Below are 26477 nucleotides of genomic sequence, written 5' to 3'. Positions count from 1 at the left end.
CGTCCCCAACTCCGGCTGCAGGAAGACTTCGCCCGGACTCCGATGGGAGCCGGACTTCGTCCCCGACTCGGGCTGCAGGAAGACTTCGCCCGAACTCCTACGGGAGTCGGACTTCATCCCCGATCTCGACTGTAGGAAGACTTCGTCCGGACTCTTACGGGAGCCAGACTCCGAGCTCCTACTGCAAGCGACCCACTCTGAGTTTTCGCTGCAAACGATCTACTTCAAATTTCTACCACGAGCAGTCCGTGCCAGATTCCCACCGTAAGCCTTCACCCGAGCTTCCATTAGGGACAAATTTCTGTTGCAGACAAGCCTTGGCCGAGACTCCTCGATAAATGATCCCCATCCGGGCTTCTATGGAGACCGGACTCCGATCGAACTTCTATAAGCGGGAAAATGCCGTGCTCATGGAATCCAGTAGCTGGACCCCTCCGACGGACGAACCTCTCCAGCACCATCCGACATCCACCACCGGTCGGCCCTCTGCCAAAGTCTGTGCGAAACCGGGCTACGTCTGTGGGAAGCCTCTGACCGAGCTCCTACGGCAAGTGGTCCTCGCCTGCCGCCTTAACGCCCAAGGCACCCAACAGGATTTGCAGCATCTGAGCTCCTCTCAGATGGATAGCTAGCCACCTCTCTCCGCCAGACACCCCAACCGAACTTCGGCCGACAGGCCTGGACCCCTAGCAGGCCGCAGTAACGGCCACAACTCTGCTCCACTTCCTGCAACGGATTTCACGTGGCTCCATCACCCCCTGCAGGCCGTAGTAACGGCCAGAACTTTGCTCCACTTCCTGCAATGGATTTCGCGCGGCTCCATCACCCCCTGGCAGGCCGCAGTAACGGCCACGACTCTGCTCCATTTTCTGTGACGGATTCTGCGCGGCTCCATCACTCCCTGGCAGACCACGATAATAGCCACAACTCTGCTCCACTTCCTGCGACGGATACCGCACAGCTCCTCCACTCTCTGGCAAGTCACGACAATGGATGCCGCTTCACTCCCCACAATAGACTCCACGTGGCAGGTCACGGTGATGGCCATGATTCCACTCCACTACTCTTCATAACAAGCTCCTTCTGGTCCCGAACGGCCCACGGTCAAATGGCTACAAACGTCGCTATTAGTCTGTTGCACCCTCCGCCTATAAAAGAGGGACCCCAGATACGTTATTCTCTGAGCTCTACTTTCTATCCCAAAATTCTGCTAAAATTTTTGTTCGAGCACTCCATTCTTGTTGAGGCAGAGAACTGACTTGAGCATCAGAGGGTCTTGTCGGAGCACCCCCAACTCTGATTTAGACTTTCTTTGCAGGTCTCGACGGCGACCGTGACTCCCTCGACTCCAGCTTCCCCGACGCAGGCAGATTTTTGCACCAACAGGACTATTTAGACTCGACAAAGGAAGATTTATCGTTTGATCCTTAAATCTGTTCATGATCAAATGATATGTTGTTACCAAGGATGACAATATTTATCAAGCATAGGTCATTGTGTGCCATATAGGTTGATTGTCCTCTTAACCAATGAGTGTGGAGACACTAGTATGACATACAAGTGAGATGTAAGAGTACATCTGTACTGAACGTGACCGACTCCAGAGCTATTTCTGCTGTCAAGATTTGCTCCGATGGAATATGGATATAAATGTCCCTCCGACCTGAGACCACCATGGTGACTTGCAAGCAACTCACTGCACTTAGGCACTGGACTATCTGAATTTCTAATTCAGTGACGGAAGGCTGTTGGGTGTAGTCAAGTACTTGACTTGTCGGTGCATGTGTCCAGATGAGATTGACCACTCCAGTTTAGGAGCTGTGTATAGTCATGTTTCAATTTAGCAAAATCTTGGCTAGGATAGTCTTTGTGAGGAGTCACAAGACTGTTTGAGTTGAGCATGATTCGGATGATCTAATCAAGGTTGACAGTTTAACCCTGAGTCGTCCTAAACACAGAGGTAAAAAGGATGAATTATACAGTAACCATATTCATGTAGATTTTGAGTGTTGCGATTGTGACTATTCATCCTATCCGATCATCGGGTACCATCACTAGATGGTCACTTTGATTAGTACAGGAATTGTTCCTGTGCTACCGGCTTAGTTTCGAACTTGCGGGGTCACACACATTAGAGGTTCCTATCTGATCTGATGGCTGATGAAGAGTCCTAATGCTCATGGACTATGAGTCTTACGTGTCTGGGACTCTGTGATCGAGAATCAGGATTCTCTAATCACGAGTCCCACACATTTTGGGTACCGGGGTCAAGAGTCCCACTGGTTTGGGACTCTTCGATCAGGGTTACATATCGATGAATTCTGATGCCCGATTACCCATCGGATTTGGACTCAATATTTATGAGAGGTTTAATTAGTGATTTGATCACTAATTAACTCAATTTGATTGTATAATTATTTTTGGATCAAGTCCAATTGAATTGGATTCAGTTGGGTTTGACTCGATTAGGTTAAGAGTTGACCTAATCGTCGAGATGGTTTGGTCCCTGATTTGATCAGGGGTTGGGCTTAATCAATTCCTAATTTGATTAAGATTTTATTGAGCCTAATTAAGCTTAATTAAGTTGGATTTAAATTAGTCTAATTGGGCCTAACTTATTTGGTTCAATTAGGTTGGTTTAAATAATAAAACCACCTTGACCCATTCTCCCTGCACCACCTCACTTCCACTGTGCCCATTTGAATTCACGAGAAGAAAGTTCTCATGAATTTTTTATCACGCAAATCCCTCCTCATGCCCTACTTTAATGCACCAAATGAGTGGATAAGGATGATTTGTTGGCCATTCAAATTCAAAACAAAGTTTGAATTTGAATGAGCAACCAATCTTAGCACCTTGACCTTATCCTCTTTTAGCACCCCATTTATTACACGAGAAAATGTTTCTCATAAAATCACTCATGCACAAATTAAGCCACACCCTCATCTTCTCACGCCCTTAGTGGATAGGGATAAATTGATTTCCATTTGAATTCAAAATTTGATTTGAATTCAAATGTGCAATTACTCATCTTTATCCTCTCACGTGGATAAGACGTTTGACATTGTTTTAAAAGGAGGAGAAGAGTGGGGCGTATGCAAGAAAAATTTTGGAGAGAAAATCTAGGCGTGAGGAATCCTTATGTGTAAGGTGAAGGTCTATATCCTTCTGAGAGAAAAAGAAAGAAAAGAAAGAAAAATGTACACAGGGTTTCAGTGAGTTCTTCAGGGTTTCAGCCTGGAGTTCGAAAAGTGAGAAGGAGAGCTACGAGTGTCGTGAGCCCACCAAATTTTAGAGAGATCTTCAACATCCTCTTAAGCATGTCTGTTGATAATCTAGAGCATCTAAAGAATCGACAGACATCAATCGAAGGAGTTCAATCAGCATCAGTCGTCGAAAGGACTCTACAACGAGCTAGCACTCGTGAGGAGTCGATCAGACCGAAAGCTTCATGTGGACGATCTACAGAGGCCAGATATGCTGTGGGCTGTATTATGACAATCAGACTCTCCCGACGGTGATCAGATTACGGCGATCTACTACCCGCATAAAGGTATTGTGTTCTGAACACATTACAGTAAAGTGTTTACTATTCAAATTCAAATTTCAAATTTAAATGCATGCATGCTATATATCATATTTAGATCCTAGTGTAGGATAAATTTTTATTAATTAATTAGATTAATTAATAATTTTTGTTGTAAAATAGTGATTTTGAAAAATTTTAAAATTACTATTTTACCCCTGCACTGAATTTTCCCCACATATATATGATCTCAGATCGTATAATATTTCAAAACAAAGTATATTCAATATTAAAACACCGATCATCAAATTTATGCATTATGAATATAAAGTTTATTAATATATTAATTTTATAATTTATCAATAAATCTAAAAAAGGAAGCATAACTTACCTCATAATTATACTGACAGATCCAAATAATTTCAAAATTTTTTTCTCTTCAAAATCTTCAATTATAGATTATATTGCAATATCCTATTATTAGACATCTTCTTGCCCAAACGATCACACCTTGATGCAGAATGAGTCCAATAATTACAATGTGTACAAAAAATTATAAAAAGACAGGATTGATGGGTGGTCACATCTAATAATCTAGGTTGGTCTGGTTATAATTACTCCATCTGATCAAGTTCAGACTAGGTACAGCTGGCTCCATAGAGTGAGGATGATCAAATCTATTGGTATCTGATAAAGGGGAAAGTGGGGACTAGTACACTATCTAATGATTAGGGATCAATTCAATCAAGTAATTACATCTAATTAAGGCCACTTAAGATATAAAGACTCAATAGAGATCAATAAAGACTAGATCCCAAATTGCTTAGCAAAGGCTTGGAGGGTGCAGACATGTTGCTCGAGCAATAAGGTGGTTCAAAGCCTCCCTACTCGGATCAACTTAGAATGAAAGCAGCAGGGCTTGATACCTTTCACTAAGTTTATAAATCAAGTAGAGAGAGAATAATACTAAGGAAAAGAGAGAAACTAAGAGGATGGAATATAACAAATCAAGCGGCAATGCCCATCACCTTGAGTTAGTCCAATCAAAGCAACCTCATCTATACTGGTGGCTCAATAGCATAGGCACTTAAAATAAATATAGCATTCTATGTTTTTGCAAAGAGGACAACATTAAAGGTAGAGGCAGCTAATGGCTTGACTATAGAAAAATAACAATTTCTGACTCAATATTGTCGATGCTAGCAGAAAGCATTGGCAAGTTTGAAATACCGCATGCATGTGCCAATGCTTTTAAAAAATGTCAGCATTTTATGATGCTTTAAAGCATCATTAAGTTGCGACATTACGAATCATCGATGGAGGCCATAAAGTATCATTAAAATTTAACTCCTCCCATATCATGTGCCTCCATCCCTGATTGAAAATCTTAGATCTCTTCTGGGATATCCTCAGCCGACTCTCCACCTCATCACCGTCGATCTCAAGCAGACTCCCCAGCCTCGCATCTCAGTTGCCTTCTATCTCAACATCGCCGACATCAATCCATTACTCCTCCTAAGCCCCAGTCACCATCCCTCATCATCGCCTCTCATCATTCCTCTTCCCCACCGCCGTCGACCTAAATCTCGCCAAAGGTATGCCTCCTCATCCTCTATCTGTGCGCCATCCATCACTACCTCTTACTTTTCCAATCGAAACCTTAACCTCCTTAAATCGCCCTCATCCTCCTCCACCCCACTGCCCTAAACCTTAGAATAGACCTCTAATTTTCCACTTCAAGCGCAACAAGCGCCTCATCCTTATCGGCACATATATTTTCTCTGGATTTGATCTAAAATTATTCTCTAGTGCTAGATTTGCCATTTTTCCTCATTTTTCTTCATTTTCTTTTCTTCCAATGGAGGTTTATTTGAGATTTCATCTGTAACATAGAGCCTACTTTTTTTTTTGGTTGAGATCTTTTTACTTTGGTTGGGCTTAGGGTTTTGAGATACGCTTTTCTTTGTAGATTTTAATTTTAAGAGATGTAGCTAAAATTATGATTGTACATCTAATTAATATAAATAGAAATTCATCTCATCTATTTATGTCTGTGCACATTGCTTGCTTGTAAGGAAGTGCCATAGTCTTTAGTAAACCATTAGCACACAAAATTTTAAAAGCAGTACAAACTATATCTTTTCTGTCGATTCCTGAAAATTCAGAAGTAGCACATATTGTTTTATTCTTTTTGACATCAGTGACTATTTTCTTACAAGATGCCTTAATCCTTCCAAAATGATTTGATCTTCATGAAATTGTTTGCCTTTCCGAAGAAGGAGCTTTTAAAGAAGAAACAAAAGGAAATTGATGAAGCTGCTGAAGCTAAGAGAGGAAACGTGATTGTTACTTTTGATTTGCTTGGTTGCAAGGTTAGAATTTAAGACCCATATTTAGTCAATATGTCTAATCTTCTAAATTTCAAAACTTTCAAATTTCAAAATTGTAATCAATCATGAGTTCCTTTTTGTTAGGTCCTTGACTTCTTTTGAATTTGTTGGCCTTCATGCTCTTAATGCTTAAGTACATGACTTATTTTGTTCATTGGCTCTGTTTGTCCTAATGAATTCCCCTTAATCACTAGGAATATGTCTTCTAGTAAACAAAAGGCAAATCAAAATATAGAAACTGTGGATCAGGAAAGAGAAAATATATCATCCCTAGCTAGAAAGCTTCTAACATTTTTTCTGTGATTGTGTGGGACCCTATAGATTCATTACTCAGAGATTTTTATTAAGTGAAGAAGGGGTATGTACTAAGTATGAAAATGAAAATGTGTCAGGTTGGTAATAGGCTATAGGCCTGTGGCAGAATGTATGCCTATAATGGCATTAGGAGGGAAAAAAAGAATGAGACTATTCACCAAAAAATTCTTATGCCATTTTAAGGCTTAGAATGGCTCTTCATAGGAGTCATACATTGAAGAATATGAGGAAAGAAAATAAGATACTAAAGACTATGGACTTTTATGGTTTTATTTTACTACATTAAAATGTTCATTCCTTGTGTATATATTAAAAGTTTTTCTTGATTACCTTTAAAAAAGTTTTATTTGCTTATTCATGCATTCAAAGGTGAATTTTGTGTATGAAGGGTGTGGTTGTAATACATAGGGTGTAAAGAGAGAACAATACATCCAATGAAAAAATTTTAATATTGGATGTTGCAAGATGCAAATTTAAACCATTATTTTGATATATAAAGCCTAAAATGCTAGTGTATTTTTTTTTAAAAAAAATCACATATTATAGAAGCTTCTTTCTTATGCATCAAGTCACTCCAAAATTAACAAAATGTATCTACCACTAAAACTATATTTAGTAAGTTTTGGTGCATTGGCAAGAAGCTCCATCCCATTGAGTTTTTGTATATAGGCATTGTAGGCCTCGCAGTTTATGTCCAATGGTTTACATTTGCATCTTTGAGCATCAAAGTCCTCTCTTTAGAAATTGTGTAATATAACTGTGATCGTGTGTGTGTGTAATATATTTTTTTAAAAAATTCTAAAATTTGCATACTTTACCATTACAATAGATGAAAATTTGCTACAAACCATGATGCAAACTGTGATTCTAAAGCTTAAATGGTTGGCAACTTCTATTCTGTGAATGGTACAAATATTTGAATATTATGGCTATGTAATAGTTTTAAGTGTGGTGATGGTCAAAATTGTACTGTGTGTCTTTTCTTGTAGATGGTAGGGAGCTACTTATGATAATACATTTTTACTTACTAGAATTAATTATATTTATTTTTTGATGTTTGCTTAATTTTTTTGTGCTTTATTCTATAGTGTGTTGTTGTAAAGAGGATAATAGTTATTGTTCTCATACAATGAACAAAAGTTAGTTAAATAAGTCAAGGTCCAGTAAAGATTATTTTGAAGGAGTATAAAATTTTATTAAATTTGCTATTGAAAAATGATCAATAAATGGGAAGATTTTTTGTCCATGATAAAAATATGTAAATAATTCTTCACTCAATCCATAAATTGTTGAAGAACATTTGATGTGGAATGATTTTGTAAGAGAATATACTGAATGAGTATTTTATGGAGAATCCATATTGCCATCTCTATATAATCAACCTCCATGTATAGAACATAGATCTGATATTAAAATAAGTAATCTATAAAGAAATCCTATAAGAGAAGATAATATGAGAGATTTGCTCAGAGATGTTGTGGGATTTGGTACTAAAAATTTAGAAGATTTTATTATCATCATATGTAATGTTCTTAATCAATCAATTAGTTTTTTTGTAGTAAATTTTTGATTGCTCAGAGATGAGCAAACCATAGTATTTGACCCAATCCAAAGATTGAGCAATGATGGTTGATCAAGTTATTCTCTGAATGACTTTTTAAATAGGTTAGTCATCTGTGTGAGGGAAATGATTAATTTTGAAATATATTTATTAACATCAAATGATATATTAATAATTTTATCATAATTTTTAGATACCAATAATGATGAAGAATAACTATTCAAATGAACTAATTGCCATTGCTCAAGGTCCTAATAATTTTGTCAATAGATATAATAGTTTCATCATTAATGGATTCAAATTTTATATAAAAAAAAATAAAAAATTAAAAAAAAACCCAGAATAGTGTAGTCATGGTAGAAGCAAATGAAAAGATTTATTATGGTGTACCTACATATATTTTTGAGTTTTATTATTATGAAAAATTTAAAGTAATATTATTTGATGTAATTGGATGGATATAAATTTATCAAGAGGCTTGAATAAAGATACAAATGGGTTTATACTTATAAATTTGTTAAGATTGATATATATTGGTGTGTTATTAAAGGATGATCAATTCATTTTTTTATCTCAAGCTCGTTAAGTATTTTTTATACAAGATTCAAAAGATAAGGATTGGGCTATTGTTGTGAGAATGAAACTTAGGGACTTGCATGATATGAAAAAAGGATTGGAAGTAGAGGATGATGAGACTTATACATAGTGTATGCCTTACAATCTTGCCTTGATTGATAATCTAAATGCTATGAGCATAGTTAAGATGGATATTAAAGGAAAAAATATTAACTGATTCTTAATTGGTAAGAGATATAGAAGATGTATACATTCTATATGAAATATTGTATTATACTATTATTTTTATTTAGTAGATCTTATTTCTTATTAGCAATTCAATCTATTTTATATTTATTATTTGATAATTAATGTTAACTCATTTTTATTTCTATTTGTGAATCCTTGATGTTATCATGCCTCGATGTAGATGATTCAATAATATTGAGTTGCAGATTTCATAGGGTGGAATGTGTTCTGATCAAACTCGACAGTCGAGATAGCTGTAGCAATCCAAGGTCGGTCCTTTATCATCTGCATGGTAGCCCGAGATTGATCTTTTTTTATCCATACAGTAGTCTGAACCATAGCACGATCTTTCTATTGGTGAGGATGTTATTATGGATGAAATACACATCCAAGATAATTTAATAAAAATAATATATATTCATGACTATTAAGATTTAAGCATTAATTTTTATTGATTGATTTATAATATATTTTTTTATTTTATATATTTATTATAGATATATCTGAGAGAGCACGGATTAGACGTAGACCCACAAGGTCCAGAGATATTTGGCATTTAGCTAAGAGTGAGAGGGTCGTTATCTAGTACAATCAGATGGAGAAGCCCATCAACAAGGCTATCAGATTGTTTATGAGCTTTTTAGGTACTGTTGCATAGAAGAGTCAGCTTTGTCCCTTGAAATATATGAAATGGAATGATATGCTTGCTGCATACAAGCTAGAGATTCTACGAGTAGTATAGATAAAAAAAGGACTTAATAATTTATGTTAATTTGATTATAGTTAATTAATTTTATTGTTTAAAAATTAATCTTTTTTGCTTTGATCTAAAGCAAATTTATACTCTCTCCAGATAATCATGAGTGGATGCTGAAGTCCCTCAATCAAAAGTAGAAGGAATTTAAGGCAACATTGAAGAGGGACTATAAGAGAGAGGGATTGGTGGAGGACGATGTTGCTCGTATTTATCCTCTTGATATAGATCCTCATCAATGAAGTGAGCTTGTTCATTATTGATTCTCCAAGAGGGGATATATAATTGTATACACTCATTATATATCTTGTGTTATGTTAATTATTAATGTAGATTTATCATATATACAAGATATATCATACTTTTTACTTTATTTTAGAGGCATATTCTGATATTCGTAGAGCTACATGAGCAGCTCTATCTATTCCTCATACATCAGGGTCTAGAGCTATACATGATGTAGACAAAAATTGGATGCTTTTTTCAAAATTTTTAGCATATTATAATTTTTTTAAACTAATTTCATGTATATACGATCCTCATGCTTCTTAGTGATACGGTGTATAATATATCGCATATAATGTATTATGATACTTTTAGATTTTATTGAAACTCTTAGAATTTGTCTATTAAAATTTATAGATCATATATTTTGTGAAATTTATATTTTTTATAGATAGTGAGCATGGGAGGGAGCCTTGTTAAATAGAATTCTATAGGATGACTCATATTCATCAAGATAGCCATTTTGTTAGTGACGAATAGAGAGATATATTTGTATGTAATGATAATCATTTAGTGTAATAATTTATTATTTTATTTTTAAGTATAAAATTAATATATATTATTTTTTTGAATATAGGAGAGAGCTTCATCTCTTATTATAGAGCATATCGGTGAGTCCTCAGAATCTTTGGAGGCTAGTCATGTTGAGACCTAAATGATGATAGAGCTACTGAGATCAAATCATTATGGTCGACTGAAGGGTTATAGACTTGAAGTCACCTCAGCTCAGTTATAGAATATGCATCAATACACTCAAGATGCTAGAGAGAGTTCTAGCAATGTTGATATTTGTATACTTGAGACTCGGATGGAGGTACGGATGGAGGCACATATTGAGGAGCACTTGGAGGCATGGATGAAGGCATGGATTGAGAAGCAGTTGCAGGTGTAGATGGAGGTATGGATGGAGGCAATGAGGTAGAGCTATGATATAGTGATACCCTTCATGAAGACTCAGATTGACTAGTTGACAACCACATTATAGATTTTTATAGATTCTTCTAGGATACATATTTTACTATATTTATATTTTTCATATACTTAATTATTTAATTTATATTATAATTTTTATATTCTCAACTACTAAGGTTTTTATATCTTTATTGTAGGTTCCTGGTAGTTCCGACAGTCATGGAGTCGATGATGATCATGATCCTATAAATCATTGATAGATAATGTAATCATGACTTTATTATATTGTATGGAGAGTTTATTATGACTTTATGTTGGTGTTTGAATTTTATTATAAATTTTGGATAGATTGATGTATTGATTATGATGTTATGTAGAGTGTTTATTATGTCTATGTTGGTATTTGAATGTTTTAATAAAGTTTGGATAGGTTTACGTATTTTTGTATAGATTATTTTTGGATTATTTTTTTCTATAATAAAACATCACCAATGCTTTAAAATGTCAATAATGGTTAAACTTATTGACACTTTTATAAAGCATCAACAATTTTAGAAACTTATCAATGCTTCTAAGCATCGTTAGTTGCTGATGCTTTTAAAAGCATCGATAGATGCTGACGCTTTATCAGAGCGTCAAAAATATTATTTTTTACTTTTTACTTAATGATATTTTTTTTAGTGCTTTTGAAAGCATCGATAGATTATTTTGCAATACTTATAAATGCTGGAAATAGCTGATATATGTATCAACAATGGTCCAGAGTACTATAGTGCTCTTAGCCTTCCTCGCCTAGCCCACCTCATAATCCTTGCTTTGATCCTTATAGCTCATGGTACAAAGCATAAGAATTGAAAAAGCAAGCAAAGAAGAAAAACAACCCTTGACCACAAGTTAGGAAAGTACGTGGTTTGTGTCGATTCAACCTGGTCTTTGAGGGATTACTTGCTCTTACAATCCACTATCAGTATCCATTTTCCTTCAATAATGTCCATAAAAAAATTTATGTTTCTTTTACAGGCTTTTTTCTCATCTATTGATGAAATGACATGAGTCAATACTACTTCCAAGTGTTTGAAATATGGTTACCGGTTAACCTTGAGAAATCGGAGAAGAACTCCTAAAAATGCATTCTTTGAATGTGTTGTGTTCAAATGCATATGTATAATGGACTGCTGCAACAATTGCTTGACTTCCTTCCCTACTACAGTGAGAGCTGAGCAACTTGACCCACTTCCATGGTCAGCTAAAAGGTAAAGTCCTAATTTGACTTGAGTCATTTCTTTGCATTTATTGTGCTTACAATTCCCTATGCATTTCAGCGATTTCACTTAAAGAGACATAAGTCGAGTATCAATTTGAAAAAAAAAATGAATTAGTTTTGGATGTACTCAAAATCTCATTTTGCTTCATCTTTGTGGATCAAAAATTTCATTTTGCAATTTGTAATGAAGAGGGCATAGCATCACAAAAAATTTTTGGCATTCATTATTATGCAAGTTTCATTGAAAGCAAGATAGCCAGTGAGATCATTTCCTTTTAGCTACATCTACTGATGAATTTAGAACCAAAAATCCAAAACAATAACTAATTTTGCAGAAAAAGTTTAATCAACTAAATTGCTTACTTCAAAATTTGATATGTCACTGATAAAGTGAAAACTCTTGCTAAAAGTTTTCTCATAGCATCCTAATGCGACATTTTTGAAGCCAAATAACTACATTTTATCCTTCAATTTCTTATTAATTTAGGTGCAAGGTTGATGTCCATATCCCCTTCAAGATATAGATCTGGGGCCTTTCTTTCAGCATGCCATCTTGTTGTGCAATTAGTATATTTTCTAATAATAAGAATTTTAAATAGATAAAACTCTATTAAATGTTCTATTTCTGATAAGATATATGTTATCTAAAGTTTTAAATTTTTAAAACTCTTGGGTAGTTATTATTCATTGAGAAACTTTACAAGATTTAAAAGTTCCATAGAGTTACATTTTTTCTAAAAGGAATCTTATGCAACATTCAGATTCTGAAGGGTTGCAATGCTTTTGAAGTAATGCGATATTTGGATTCTTATAAATCTACAGAATGCCTAAAATCGAGAATTAACTTGCTTTCTTATTCAGATCTATACTTTCTTAAAATCCTCTTTTTACTCTTCATCTTTTTGGGTGTGGATTCTTGATTAAAAGTGATTAAGAAGTGCCATCTTACATTATCTTTATATTAGGTATTGTATCCTGGGGATAGAATTTTCAAGAGTCCTTTTGCACCTAACAAAGGAAAAATCACTATCTTTAAGAAAGCTTCCTGGAAGTGCCTTACCCAATTACGTGCTTTTCTTCTATCATATTTTTTTTGTATCTTCAAACCAGCACAACAATTTAAAGATAGTGATATTTCAAATGGATTCTACAGCTGTCAAGATCCAAACTACGGAGATAGAGAGGCTTGATGGGCTAAACTATAAAAGATGGGTGATGAAGATTTATTTTCAACTCACTATTACTATAGTTGCCTATGTGTTGACCATGCTGTATCCATAACGAGAAAGAAGCAATGGAGAGTGCATCGAGAAACAAAGAAAGTGGCTAGAAGACAACTACATATGCCACTACACTCTTCTCAATGCTATGATCAATGATTTATTCAACATATTTCACAAGTATGGTACCGCTCTCGAGTTGTGGAATGCTCTCCAACAAAGGTATGTCAATGAGGATGCTGGAAATCATTCTTTCCTTATTAACAGGTATATAGATTTTAAGATGGTTGATTTAAAACCCATTATTGAACAAATAAATTTTTTGAACAACATTGCATGTGAATGTGCTGATGTGGATGAACCATTTTTAGAGACTTTTCAAGTTTTTACATTTATTGATGTTGGCGGTGATTTCGTACTAACCGAAGACATAGGCAAGTGGAAGATCCTAACAAGTTCAGATCTTGCTAATCCCACCTTCTAACCAAACCACCTTGCATGGTACTATAAATCTCTTGACTTCAGTTATCGATTCTGACTTCGGCCGCCAAGTCTAGTTACTAGCACCAGAGAGGCACCCCTACCAACCATGCCATTGGCCGATTCGAGGTCCTCTTGCTAGACCCGACCTGATCTGAAAATTTTCTTTTCAAATTCAAATGACCACAATATGACAGCTAATCACAGAATAGATAGGGAAGAAGATAACATGCATATCTCATTCGATAAGTCAAAGCTAACCATTTAAGCCAGCATTCCCAACGAGGTAAGAGATAACAAATATATCTCTCCTAATAAAGCAGAAGATAATAGGCATATCTCATCCAATAAGTCGAGGCTAATCACCTGATTCTTCTTCCTTCTCACAACTCTTCAACCTCATCTATAAATAAAGGCCCATAGGAGACCCTCAAGGTATGAAATCTCTTCTTTTCTTATTGAAGGAACCAGATCTAGAGTTTTAGGATTAGATCTTGAAACTTTTTCAAGATCAGGCAGCGAAAGATTAAAATAAATCAAAATTTATCTTATAAAATCAGAGAATTCCTAGATCTAAGATTCTATTACATGATTATTATATGGTATTAAATCAAAAATTAAAATATAAAGAGCAAAAACTACTTGTTGATCATATCAACATGTTTCTATACTACATCTAATGTATGTAAAATATAATAGATCAGATCTATTACCTTACAAGTTAGATGTTTTAACTTTGCTGATCCAGACTTGAGAATGATGTTGTGAGCCGCACATGCATCCGACCTCTAGGAGTCATCCACACGAGCCCACGAATCACGATCAAAAATTTTGATCCAAGAAATCAGCACAGTATGCTAGTCTGCGCTGATCCTTCTTCGATGGTCGATCAGATACCTCCTTCTTCTTGATTTAGACTCTTTTAAAGATGAGAAGTAAGAGGAGTTTCAGATGAGACACTCTCAGAAAACTTACAGATGGAGGAAGAGAAGAGATGAACCTAGCAACTCTAGAAGAAGATCCTCTTCTTCTCTTTGCTCTAACCCAGACACCTAGTTTTGTGTCTATTAGATCTCCATGCCCTAAGACTCTTTCTACTTGATTTTTGGATGTCCCAAAGATCTCTTAATGCTCTATGTTCCATGAAAATTTCATAAAAAAATTAATTTTAAATAGAGAGATATGATAGAGTCCTTGTCTAAGTCAAATACCTAGTCAAGGTATATCCAAACAGGGCAAGATAAGGGGTGCCCAACTCTTGGGCGGCCCCTCCTTCCTTTTGTGCATGGACCATCAGCAAAGGGTGCATATTATGTGCCATAAAGCCACAAAAATTTTAAAATAAATCTATATAAAATTAGTGCCATAAGGAAAGAGTTTTGATTTTCTAAAACTCTATCTCATAGAATTTGAAATCTAAACTAATTCCTATTTTGACTTGATCCACAACCACATTCCATGTAAGAGAGAAAGAGAGAAAAATTTTGGGCATGCATGAAGACCTAGGAGAGAGGGTTTTGTCACACAAACTAAGAGAGAGTGGGCGTGGGATAAGAGAGAGTGGGCGTGGGGGGCTAAGGTGGTGCAAGGTGGAATCCTAATCTTACTAGGATTCAATCTATGACTTGTTCAAATTTGGTTTCTCAAACCAAATCAAACCAAAACTAAATCAACCTAATAAAAATAAATTTTAATCCAATTAAGAACCTAATTTAATCAGATTAAATTATATTTAAATCTGATTTAATTTTTTAATCAAATTAGAAATTAGGTTGACCCAAGTCCAATTTGAACTAGGACTAGTATTTTCTTGCACTTGGCTTATCCAATAAACCAATTGGACTTGATCCAATCAAGTTCAAACCAAATCTAATTAAATTATATTTAATTAGACTTAATCTCAACCCTTTAACTTAATTAAATTAAGCCAATTAGCAATCAAATTGCTAATCGATTCTCCTGCAATATTTGCACTAGGTTAAATGTCAATCGCATTGATCGTTTAACCCTAGAATGATTCTTAATCGTTGATCAACCATCCGATCGGATCGTGAACTATAATGTGTGTCACCTTATAGGTTCAAACTTAAGTTGATAGTATAGAAATAAATTTTTATACCAATCAAAATGACCATCTAGCAATGATACCCGATAGCCGGATAGGTCGAATGTGTAGAACAACATCTTTAGAATCCATGCGGATATAGTTTTCATATAATTCATCTCCTTGACCAAAATGCTCATAGAATACCTCAGAGTTCAACTATCAACTCTGATCAAGTTGTCCATATTGTATTTCAAAATATCAAATCCATCTGATAGATTATCCTAGTCAAGATTTTGCTAAATTAAAATACAGCAACTCATTCTTCTCCAACTCTTGGAGTGGTCAATCCCATCTTGATCACACTCCGACTTCGCAAGTACTTGACTGTGCCTAGAAGCCTTCCATCATTGAATTAGAAATTCAGTTAGTCCAGTACCAAAGCACGGTGAGTTGCTTGCAAGTCATTGAGGCGATTTCAGGTCTAAGAGACACTTATACCTATATCCCATCGGAGACATTCTCGACAGCAGAATACTCTGGAGTTGATCATATTCAATGATGATGTACCTTTACATCTCATCTGTATGCCATACCAGTGTCTTCACACTCTTTGGTTAAGAGGACAACCAACCCATATGGCCTACAGCGACCTATGTTCGATAGAAGCTATCATCCTTATTAATAGCCCATCATTTAGTCGTGAACAGTTTTAAGGACTAATCGATAAATCCTCTCTTTATCGAACCTAAATAGTCCTAAGGACTTCATCACAACAATGGAGTTTATTAGAAGATAAAAACTTATGATGAAAATATCAAAAATATATTTTATTTATTAACAAATCAATTATAATATAAGGTTGCTCAACCATCAACAGGTTGACGATTGACTTTTGGGACATATTTTTCAACAACTCTCACTTATCCTAAAGCCACTTGGCACAGTATCCAATACCCATCTTCGACTTGTGGTTGTTGAACTCCTTTATTATCAGGGCTTTAGTGAAGGGGTCAGCTAGGTTCTTCTTTCCATCGATCTTCTGAAGGTCGACGTCACCTCGATCCACGATCTCCTAGACTAGGTGGAAGCGGTGCAAAATGTGCTTCATCTATTGGTGTGCTTTGGGTTCTTTCGCCTGAGCTATGGCACCAGTGCTGTCACAGTAGAGCAGGACCGGACCATCACACTCCAAGCTCGGTGATGAATTTCTTCAGCCACAGCTTCCTTCACAGCATCCGATGCTATGATGTACTCCACCTCATAAACAGAGTCTGCCACAGTATGCTGCTTGAAACTTTTCCAGCAGATGGCTCCACCATTCAGAATGAAGATATAATCTGACATGCTTCTGCTGTCATCATGGTTAGATTGAAAGCTGGAGTTTGTCAACCCTACAAGTTTCAGATCTGACTTGTCATAAACCAACCATTGGTCCTTAATATTTCTCAAATACTTAAGGATGGTTTTAACCACTTTCCAGTGGTTTTCTCCAGGATCAGATTGGTATCTACTCACTACTCCTAGTGAGTATGCCATATCTGGCCTTATACATATCATGGCGTATATAATAGATTCTACGGTCGAAGCATATGGGACTTTACTCATACGCTCTCTCTCTTCTAGAGTTGTCGGACAATCCTTCTTAGAGAGAAAAATTCCATGGCCTATCGGTAGATAGCCCTTCTTGAAATTCTTCATGCTGAACCTCTTCAGCACAATATCTATGTACGTGGACTGGGATAACCCAAGCATCCTTTTAGATCTGTCCCTATAGATCTTCATCCCTAGGATGTTGGATGCTTCACCCAAGTCCTTCATAGAGAACTGCGATGACAACCAAACTTTTATTTCCTGTAGTATGGGGATGTCATTCCCGATTAAGAGAATGTCATCCATGTATAAGACAAGGAATACCACAACTGGACCATTTGCCCATTTATAGATGCAGGGCTCTTCTCCATTCTTAACGAAGCCATATATTTTGATTACCTTATCAAAATGTATGTTCCAACTCCAAGAAGCTTGCTTCAATCCATAAATGGATCTCTGAAGTTTGCACACCTTGGACTCATCTGTGGATGTAAACCTCTCAGGTTGTATCATATATACTTCTTCGGTCAGCTCTCCATTCAGGAAAGCTGTCTTGACATCCATCTGCCAGATCTCATAATCCAGATGGGCAGATATTGCAAGCATTATTCGAATGGATTTGAGTATTGCCACAGAGGAGAATGTCTTGTCATAGTCAATATAATAACATTGACGATATCCCTTGGCAACCAGATGAATTTTGTAGGTCTCCACCTTTCTGTCTACGCTCCTCTTTCTTTTGAAGACCCATTTACACCTAATGGGTTTAACCCCTTCAGGTGGGTCAACCAATATCCATACATCGTTGACCTTCATGGACTTTATTTTGGATTGTATGGCTTCATGTCATTTCTTAAAATTAGGTCTCTACATTGCATCCATATAGGTGATCGGATCCTCATCATTCTCATCGAGTTCGATGGAATCACTATTCTGGATCAAGAAACCGTAGTATCTATCCGACTGACACAGTACTCTATCGGATCGCCTTAATGATGCAGGTACATTGGGATTCGGATTTGATCTAATCAAATCTGACTCAGATTCAGCTATTGATGTCGGTCCTTTTATCTGTTGAACTTTATCAAGTTCAACCTTAAAGGCAATGGTTCCTTCACCAAGGAACTCTTTTTCTAAAAAGGTTGCTTTAAGGCTGACGAACACCTTTTGTTCATCAGTATGATAGAAAAAATATCCTTTGATCTCTTTGGGGTATCCTATGAATGTGCATTTGTCAGACCTAGGTCCAAGTTTATCTGTAACTAACCATTTGACATTGGTCGGGCACCTCCAGACCCTAAGGTGTGAAAGTACTAGCTTACGTCCTATCCATATCTCATATGGAGTCTTAATTACAGACTTACTTGAAATCCTATTTAACAAATAACAGGTCTGTTGGGTATAAAATACCCACAGCCGAAACCCACGGCGGAACCGGCATCAGCAAGTGCAGCTCCGCCCGGACTCCTACGGGAGCCGGGCTCCACCGACGGCATCAGCAAGTGCAGCTCCGCCCGGACTCCTACGGGAGCCGGGCTCCACCGACGGCATCAGCAAGTGCAGCTCCGCCCGGACTCCTACGGGAGCCGGGCTCCACCGACGTCAGCAAACGCTGCTCCGCCCGGACTCCTACGGGAGCCGGGCTCCGCCGCCGACATCAAAACAGCTCCGCCCGGACTCCTACGGGAGCCGGGCTCCGCTCTCAATATCAATTGCTGGTAAGCTCAGTCCGGACTCTTACGAGAGCCGGACTTCACCCTTGACTTTGTTTGCAGTGCAGCTCCGCCCGGACTCCTACGGGAGCCGGACTCCGACGACATCAGCAAGTACAGCTCCGCCCGGACTCCTACGGGAGCCGGGCTCCACCGCCATCAGCAAGCGCTGCTCCGCCCGGACTCCTACGGGAGCCGGGCTCCACCGACGTCAGCAAACGCTGCTCTGCCCGGACTCCTACGGGAGCCGGGCTCTGCCGCCGACATCAAAACAGCTCCGCCCGGACTCCTATGGGAGCCGGGCTCCGCTCTCAATATCAATTGCTGGTAAGCTCAGTCCGGACTCTTACGAGAGCCAGACTTCACCCTTGACTTTGTTTGCAGCGCAGCTCCGCCCGGACTCCTACGGGAGTCGGGCTCCGACGACATCAGCAAGTGCAGCTCCGCCCGGACTCCTACGGGAGCCGGGCTCCATCGCCATCAGCAAGCGCTGCTCCGCCCGGACTCCTACGGGAGCCGGGCTCCACCGACGTCAGCAAACGCTGCTCCACCCGGACTCCTACGGGAGCCGGGCTCCGCCGCCGACATCAAAACAGCTCCGCCCGGACTCCTACGGGAGCCGGGCTCCGCTCTCAATATCAATTGCTGGTAAGCTCAGTCCGGACTCTTACGAGAGCCGGACTTCACCCTTGACTTTGTTTGCAGCGCAGCTCTGCCCGGACTCCTACGGGAGCCGGGCTCCGACGACATCAGCAAGTGCAGCTCCGCCCGGACTCCTACGGGAGCCGGGCTCCACCGCCATCAGCAAGCGCTGCTCCGCCCGGACTCCTACGGGAGCCGGGCTCCACCGACGTCAGCAAACGCTGCTCCGCCCGGACTCCTATGGGAGCCGGGCTCCGCCGCCGACATCAAAACAGCTCCGCCCGGACTCCTACGGGAGCCGGGCTCCGCTCTCAATATCAATTGCTGGTAAGCTCAGTCCGGACTCTTACGAGAGCCGGACTTCACCCTTGACTTTGTTTGTAGCGCAGCTCCGCCCGGACTCCTACGGGAGCCGGGCTCCGACGACATCAGCAAGTGCAGCTCCGCCCGGACTCCTACGGGAGCCGGGCTCCACCGCCATCAGCAAGCGCTGCTCCGCCCGGACTCCTACGGGAGCCGAGCTCCACCGACGTCAGCAAACGCTGCTCCGCCCGGACTCCTACGGGAGCCGGGCTCCACCGCCGACATCAAAACAGCTCCGCCCAGACTCCTACGGGAGCCGGGCTCTGCTCTCAATATCAATTGCTGGTAAGCTCAGTCCGGACTCTTACGAGAGCCGGACTTCACCCTTGACTTTGTTTGCAGCGCAGCTCCGCCCGGACTCCTACGGGAGCCGGGCTCCGACGACATCGGCAAGTGCAGCTCCGCCCGGACTCCTACGGGAGCCGGGCTCCACCGACGGCATCAGCAAGTGCAGCTCCGCCCGGACTTTTACGGGAGCTGGGCTCCGATGACGTCAGCAAGCGCTGCTCCGCCCGGACTCCTATGGGAGCCGGGCTCCGCCGCCGACATCAGAACAGCTCCGCCCGGACTCCTACGGGAGCCGGGCTCCGCTCACGACGGCTCTGACCGTTGCCGAGCTTCAGTCGACAGATCCACGCCCCCTGACAGGCCCTCAAAACGGCCGCGACCCTGCTCCACCTCCTGTAGCGGACTCCGTACAGCTCCATTATCCCCCTGGCAGGCCGCAGTAACGGCCACGAACCTGCTCCACCTCCTGTGGCAGACTCCGCACAGCTCCATTATCCCCCTGGCAGGCCACGAACCTGCTCCACCTCCTGCGACGGATACCATGCGGTTCCCCTGACGACGGATGTTGCTCCACCCTTCATAACAGATTCCACGTGGCAAGTCGAGGTGATACCCGCGTGTCCGCTCCACTATCTTTCGCAATCAATTCCCCTGACCATGGGCGGCCCACTACCAGGCAGTTACGCACGTCGCCATCAGTCCGTTGCCTCCCCCGCCTATAAAAGGGGGGACTCAGATACGTTATTTTTTAAGCTCATTTCTCTTATCTCAAAACTCTGCTAAATTCTTCATTCGAGCACTCCATTCTTGTTGAGGCAGAGAACTGACTTGAGCGTCGGAGGGTCTTGCCGGAGCAACCCCACCTCCGGTTTAGACTTCCCTTGCAGGTCCCGACGGTGACCGCGGCCTCCTCAGCTCCAGCTTCTCCGGCGCAGACGGATTTTTGCACCAACAGGATTGGCGCTAGAGGAAGGGCATTGTATCTTCGCAGCACCCTTGTTCTTGAAGGAGCGCTCAACGGAGCCACCTCCGGCCATCTCTCCATCATTTACCCCTAATCCTCCCCCGCGAGACCGGCACCCGATGCCTCCGTGCAGGGCATCCACCCGGCGGTCCACGGCCTCCGCGGCAAGATCTCAGGCTCCGGCCTCCCCTCCCGTTTCTCAGCCAGCTCCTCCTCCCCCTCCGGCGACGGCGGTCGGCGCGGAGCAGTTTGACTTGCTGGCACAGCAGGTCAAGGGCCTCGTCGAGGCCATACAGGCGATGCAGCAGCAGCCGCCGCAGGCGTCGGCGCATCCGGAAGGGGCATCTCCGAAATGCCAGAACCCGGTGGTGGGGCGGGCCACCTGGGCTAGCCGCCCCGTCCTCCCCGAGAAGGCGAATCCAAGGGTGGAGAGCCCTCAGTCGGACCACGACTCCACCCCTGGGAGATCCCTGCCCCCGTTCTGCCAAAGGACCCTCGAGACTCGAAGTCGAGAGGATTTTCTGGACCGGAGGCTCCAGGAGATGAACCGGCGGATCGAAGAACTCCGCCATGCGCCTCCCGCTTACGGTGAGGATATCTGCACTGACCCTCCCTTCTCCCAAATGATTATGCAGGAACCGGTCCCGCCGAATTTCAAGCTCCCCCAGTTTGAAAGCTACGACGGGACGTCGGACCCGGTGGACCACCTGGAGGCCTTCCGGACAATGATGCTGCTTCATGGTGCCCTCGACGCCATCTTATGCCGGGCTTTCCCGTCTACTTTGAAGGGAGCGGCAAGAAACTGATACTCGGCACTGAAGCCGGGTACCATCTTCTCCTTCGACCAAATGAGCCACCAATTCGTGGCCCATTTTGTCAGCAGCCGACGTCCCCAGAAAGGTTCGGAGTCCCTCATCAACATCAAGCAGAGGGAAGGGGAGTCCATACGGGCCTACATCAACCGCTTCAACATCGCGGCGTTGGAGGTCCGGAACTTGGACCAGTCGGTTGCCATGGCCGCCCTGAAAGGCGGCCTTCAGAAGAATGACCTCTTGTACTCTCTGGAGAAGAAGTACCCCAGGGATTTTGCTGATCTGCTGGCTCGGGCTGAAGGATACGCCCGAGCGGAAGAGGCCTTCAAAATGAAGGATGAAGAGACTGCGAGGGAGCGCCAGGCGGGAGATTCTGGCAAGCCCGCAGTTGAGAAGAGGCCAAGGGAAGCCCGGCCTCGCTCCCGATCCCCTCCTGGGCACAAGCGCGCCCATACTCCACCCCGGGCACGCAGGCAGAGAAGCCCGGACAACAGGTTTCGGCGGGGTTCCCCTCCAGGGAAGTTCCGCAGCTACGCCCCCCTCAACGCCTCGAAGGCCCAGGTACTAATGGAGGTCAGGGAGCTGATCCCTAGGCCGGAGAGGATGCGCACGTACCTCGAGAAGCGCAACCCCAACAAGTTCTGCCTCTACCACCGCGACCACGGCCACGACATCGAAGAGTGCATCCAGCTCCAGGACGAGATCGAGGAGCTCATCCGACGAGGTCGGCTCGACAGATTCATCCGCCGCAGGCCCGAGGGTAGAGGAGACCGGCCAAGAGCCCTCCCACCGCCCGAACCACAGAAGAGGGAGGAGCAGCCCGGAGACCGGCCTCCTATCGGGACCATCGACTCCATCGTCGGAGGGCCTCAAGGAGGAGCGGGAGAACTGTAAATGTATTGCTTACTGTTTCGTTTTGAATCTACTTTTCTTTCTAGCTAACGCACCCCTCCTGCTTAACGCGGATGTATTATGACTGGATGTGACCTCTCCAAAAAACAACGGCCATGTCAGGAACAGGAGGAGAACCTCGTCCTGACATGAGCAAAGTCAAAGGCCCGGTTCTTTTAGACCGGATGGGGGGAGAGGCCTTACAACGCCCTAATGTGCCCCCACAGCCCTGTTAGGGACAGGAGGAAAACCTCGCCCTAACTTGAGCAAAGTCAAAGGCCCGATTCTTTTAGACCGGATGGGGGGAGAGGCCTTACAATGCCCTAATGTGCCCCCACAGCCCTGTTAGGGACAGGAGGAAAACCTCGCCCTAACTTGAGCAATGTCGAAGGCCCGGTTCTTTTAGACCGGATGGGGGAGAGGCCTTACAACGCCCTAATGTGCCCCCACAGCCCTGTTAGGGACAGGAGGAAAACCTCGCCCTAACTTGAGCAGTGTCGAAGGCCCGGTTCTTTTAGACCGGAGGGGGGAGAGGCCTTACAGCGCCCTAACGCGCCCCCACAAGCCAGGCTGATGACGAGAACCTCGCCACCGGCCCAAGCAAAATGGAAGACCCGGACTCCTATGGGAGCCGGGTTCCGCCGCAAAGGTAGGCTCCACCCGGACTCCTACGGGAGCCGGGTTCCGCCGCCAAGCAAGACTTCACCCGGACTCCTACGGGAGCCGGGTTCCACCGCCAAGCAAGACTTCACCCGGACTCCTACGGGAGCCGGGTTCCGCCGCCAAGCCAGACTTCACCCGGACTCCTACGGGAGCCGGGTTCCGTCGCCCGGTAAGACTTAGCCCGGACTCCCACGGGAGCCGGACTCTCATTGCCACTTCCACAATAGGGGTCAATGATGGTAGCAAGACTCGGCCGCGCAACAATATCGGATGGAAGGAAGGAGCTCCCCCCCCCCACGGCGACATCTACATCAAACAAGCCAAACGACAAGAAAGGCCCAACAATCGACATTATCAGTACTACACGCGAACAAGGTAACACAAAGCACTCCTTTTTTCATTTTCAATATATACACTACAAAGCCAGAGCGGCCAGAAAAAGAAAAACAAAACGACAAAAAGAAAATAGCTACATAAAGACAAAGGGGCTCTAAGGGGGCCCTGCCTCCTCCGACCTTGAGTCACCACCTGCATCCCTCAACCAGGATGGCCTCAGGCTCTCCACCGTTTCTTCTAGTTCTTCCTTCTTTCGCAGCACGTCCTGGAGCGCCTGACGAAGTCGCCGGACCTCAGCCTCCGCTTCCCGATGCCACTTCCGCAACACTTCAGACTCCGCCTCTGCGTCCGCGATGGCCTTCCGCTCAAGCCCCAGTTGAATTTTTACTTGTTGTAGCTCAGCTGTCTTCTCCCCAAGGGAGACAGAAATCCCTTCGACAGAGCCTCTCAGGGCTTGGAGCTCTTCGTTATCTTGGGCGTTAGCAAGCTGCGCCCTAGTAACCAACTGCCTCTGGAGATGGACTACCTCGTCCGCCGCTCGATGGAATCTCCCCTTGTACTCCTCTACCTGTCGGCGCCAGCTGGCCCGCTGCACATCGTGGCTCATCTCAGCATCTTGAAGCTGCTTCTGGAGGTCGGAAACTTTTTGTGACCATATCTACTCATCCCGCACTGTGAGTCGGGGTGAGTTCCCTTCCAGCTGGCCGATCCTCCTCTTGGCAGCCGACAGCTCCACTTTAAGGGCGCTGATCCGGGCCTCTTGAGCCCAAGTTCGGTCACTGGCGCTCTTCTTACATTCCTCAAGCTCTTTTGTGAAGCTCGCCTTCCGCCGACTGTAGTCCATGATCGCCCTCACTTGGATACTCCTGAAGTGGGCGGCCTCGGCAGCGGCCTCGGAGTAGCATTTTTTCGCCTGGCGGAGCTCGCCCTCTGACTTTTTCAACTTCTTCGTCAAGTGGAGGACCTCCTTTTTGAGCCGCTGGATAGTCGACTTCAGCGGGACCCCCAGGGGCAGGGGGAGTGCTTCGGCGGGGCGCTGCCATTGGAAGAGGCAAGCGTCAAAGACCGATTCGTTACAAGAAGAAAGGCCGGAAAGAAGGAGCAGAGGGAGGAAAAAATCATCCACAAAAAGGAATTCGGCTTTATTGATTGATCTTGAAGACAAATGAAAAGGAAGCATGATAACAAAAGAAAGATACAAGGTCGGAGGTCTCAGACCTCGGGAGCGGGGGGTGGAGAGTTCGGCGCGGGGGGTGCAACCGCTGTGGCGGCGGGCGAAGGGCCGGCCTCATTGTCGGACTCCTCCAAGAATTCGAGGCCAAGATCGGGATATCTGCTGGCCACCTTCTCCCGGCAAAGCTCAAACCCTTTGGTAAATGCCTCCAGGCCGAACTGGACGTTCAGCTCCCTCATCTCCGCGGAGGCCTTGAACTCCTCCACCGTAAGGGTCCTGGCCTCCGAGACCAGAACCGGGGTTTGCTCGGCCAACTGGGCGACCTCGGCCTCCGCCTTCCTCACCGACTCCTCCAGGCTCCGTCTCTCCGCCTCCCGGGCTTGTCTCTCCTCCTCCCGGGCTTGTCTTTCCTCTTCCCGGTCCTGTCTCTCTCTCTCCAGGGCCTCCCGGAGGGCGGCCACCTCGGCCGTCTTCGCTTGAAGACGAACGACCTCGTCTTGGCAGCGCTCCTCCGCCCGGAGGAGATCCCTTCTCATGCGGCCCGATGCCTCGACATAGGCGAAGAGCTGGTGCCCGATCTGCAAAGACAGATAGAGAATTACAACAAAGACCGAGGCAACTGTGCAAATAAAAATCCGCTTACCTCAAGGAAGGACCCCAAGGTGTCCCAAGCCCGCTGCTCGGGATCGGCGCGGTCGATCCTCTCCACGACATCGGACAGGATGCAACCATCGAGCAGCCGACGGATTAGAGCCTTGTCATTGAAGGGATTCTCCGATCCCCCCTCGGAGCAGACGGACTCGTCTGCAGCGGCTCGGTGGCTGCTCGGCCTGCGGGCCACCGATTTTCTCCTCCTCCCCGCGGCAGGTGCCTCTGCAGGGCGAACCTCCGGAATTGGGACCCCAGTCGGTGGGCTCCCTGGGGGAGCCCGGGGGGCCGCTGGCTCGGCATCCGAAGGAATGTCGATCGCCGGGGTCGCCTGGACGGGCGCGGCCAGGCTCGTCTCCTCCACCCTGGCCCTCTTCGCCGAGCCGAAAGTCGTCGCGCCCTTCCTTTTCTGGGCTCTCATGGCCTTGGCAAGCATCCGTGTGGCTTCGGCGTCCATTGCTTAAAAAAAAAAAAAAAAAAAAAAAAAAAGAAAGAAAGAAGAAGAAAAGAAGAAGGAAAAAGCAGCACCAGTCAGTCCAAAAAAAAAAAAAAAAAGGAAAAAAAGAGAAAAGAAAAGAAGAAAGAGGAAAAAGGAGAGAGAAAGGAAGAGAGGGAAGAAGAAGACAAGAAAAGGAAAGATGTATACTTGCTGGATCTTGAGGGCTCAGGCCGATGTTGAAGAGAAGCGGCTCCCTCAGCAGGTTTGGAAGGGAAGGAGCGGGATAGCTCAGGAGCTTCTGGGCGGCCTGAAGGTCGCCCTCTCCTAGGCCAGGAGCCCGGCGGACGGAATCCCTCAGAGACCCCCAAGGGGGTAGGCCCAATTCCAGGGTCGGGCA

Source organism: Elaeis guineensis, chromosome 5 (assembly GCF_000442705.2).
Source record: "Elaeis guineensis isolate ETL-2024a chromosome 5, EG11, whole genome shotgun sequence".
NCBI classification, from domain to species: Eukaryota; Viridiplantae; Streptophyta; class Magnoliopsida; order Arecales; family Arecaceae; genus Elaeis; species Elaeis guineensis.
This window is presented reverse-complemented; position numbering follows the sequence as displayed.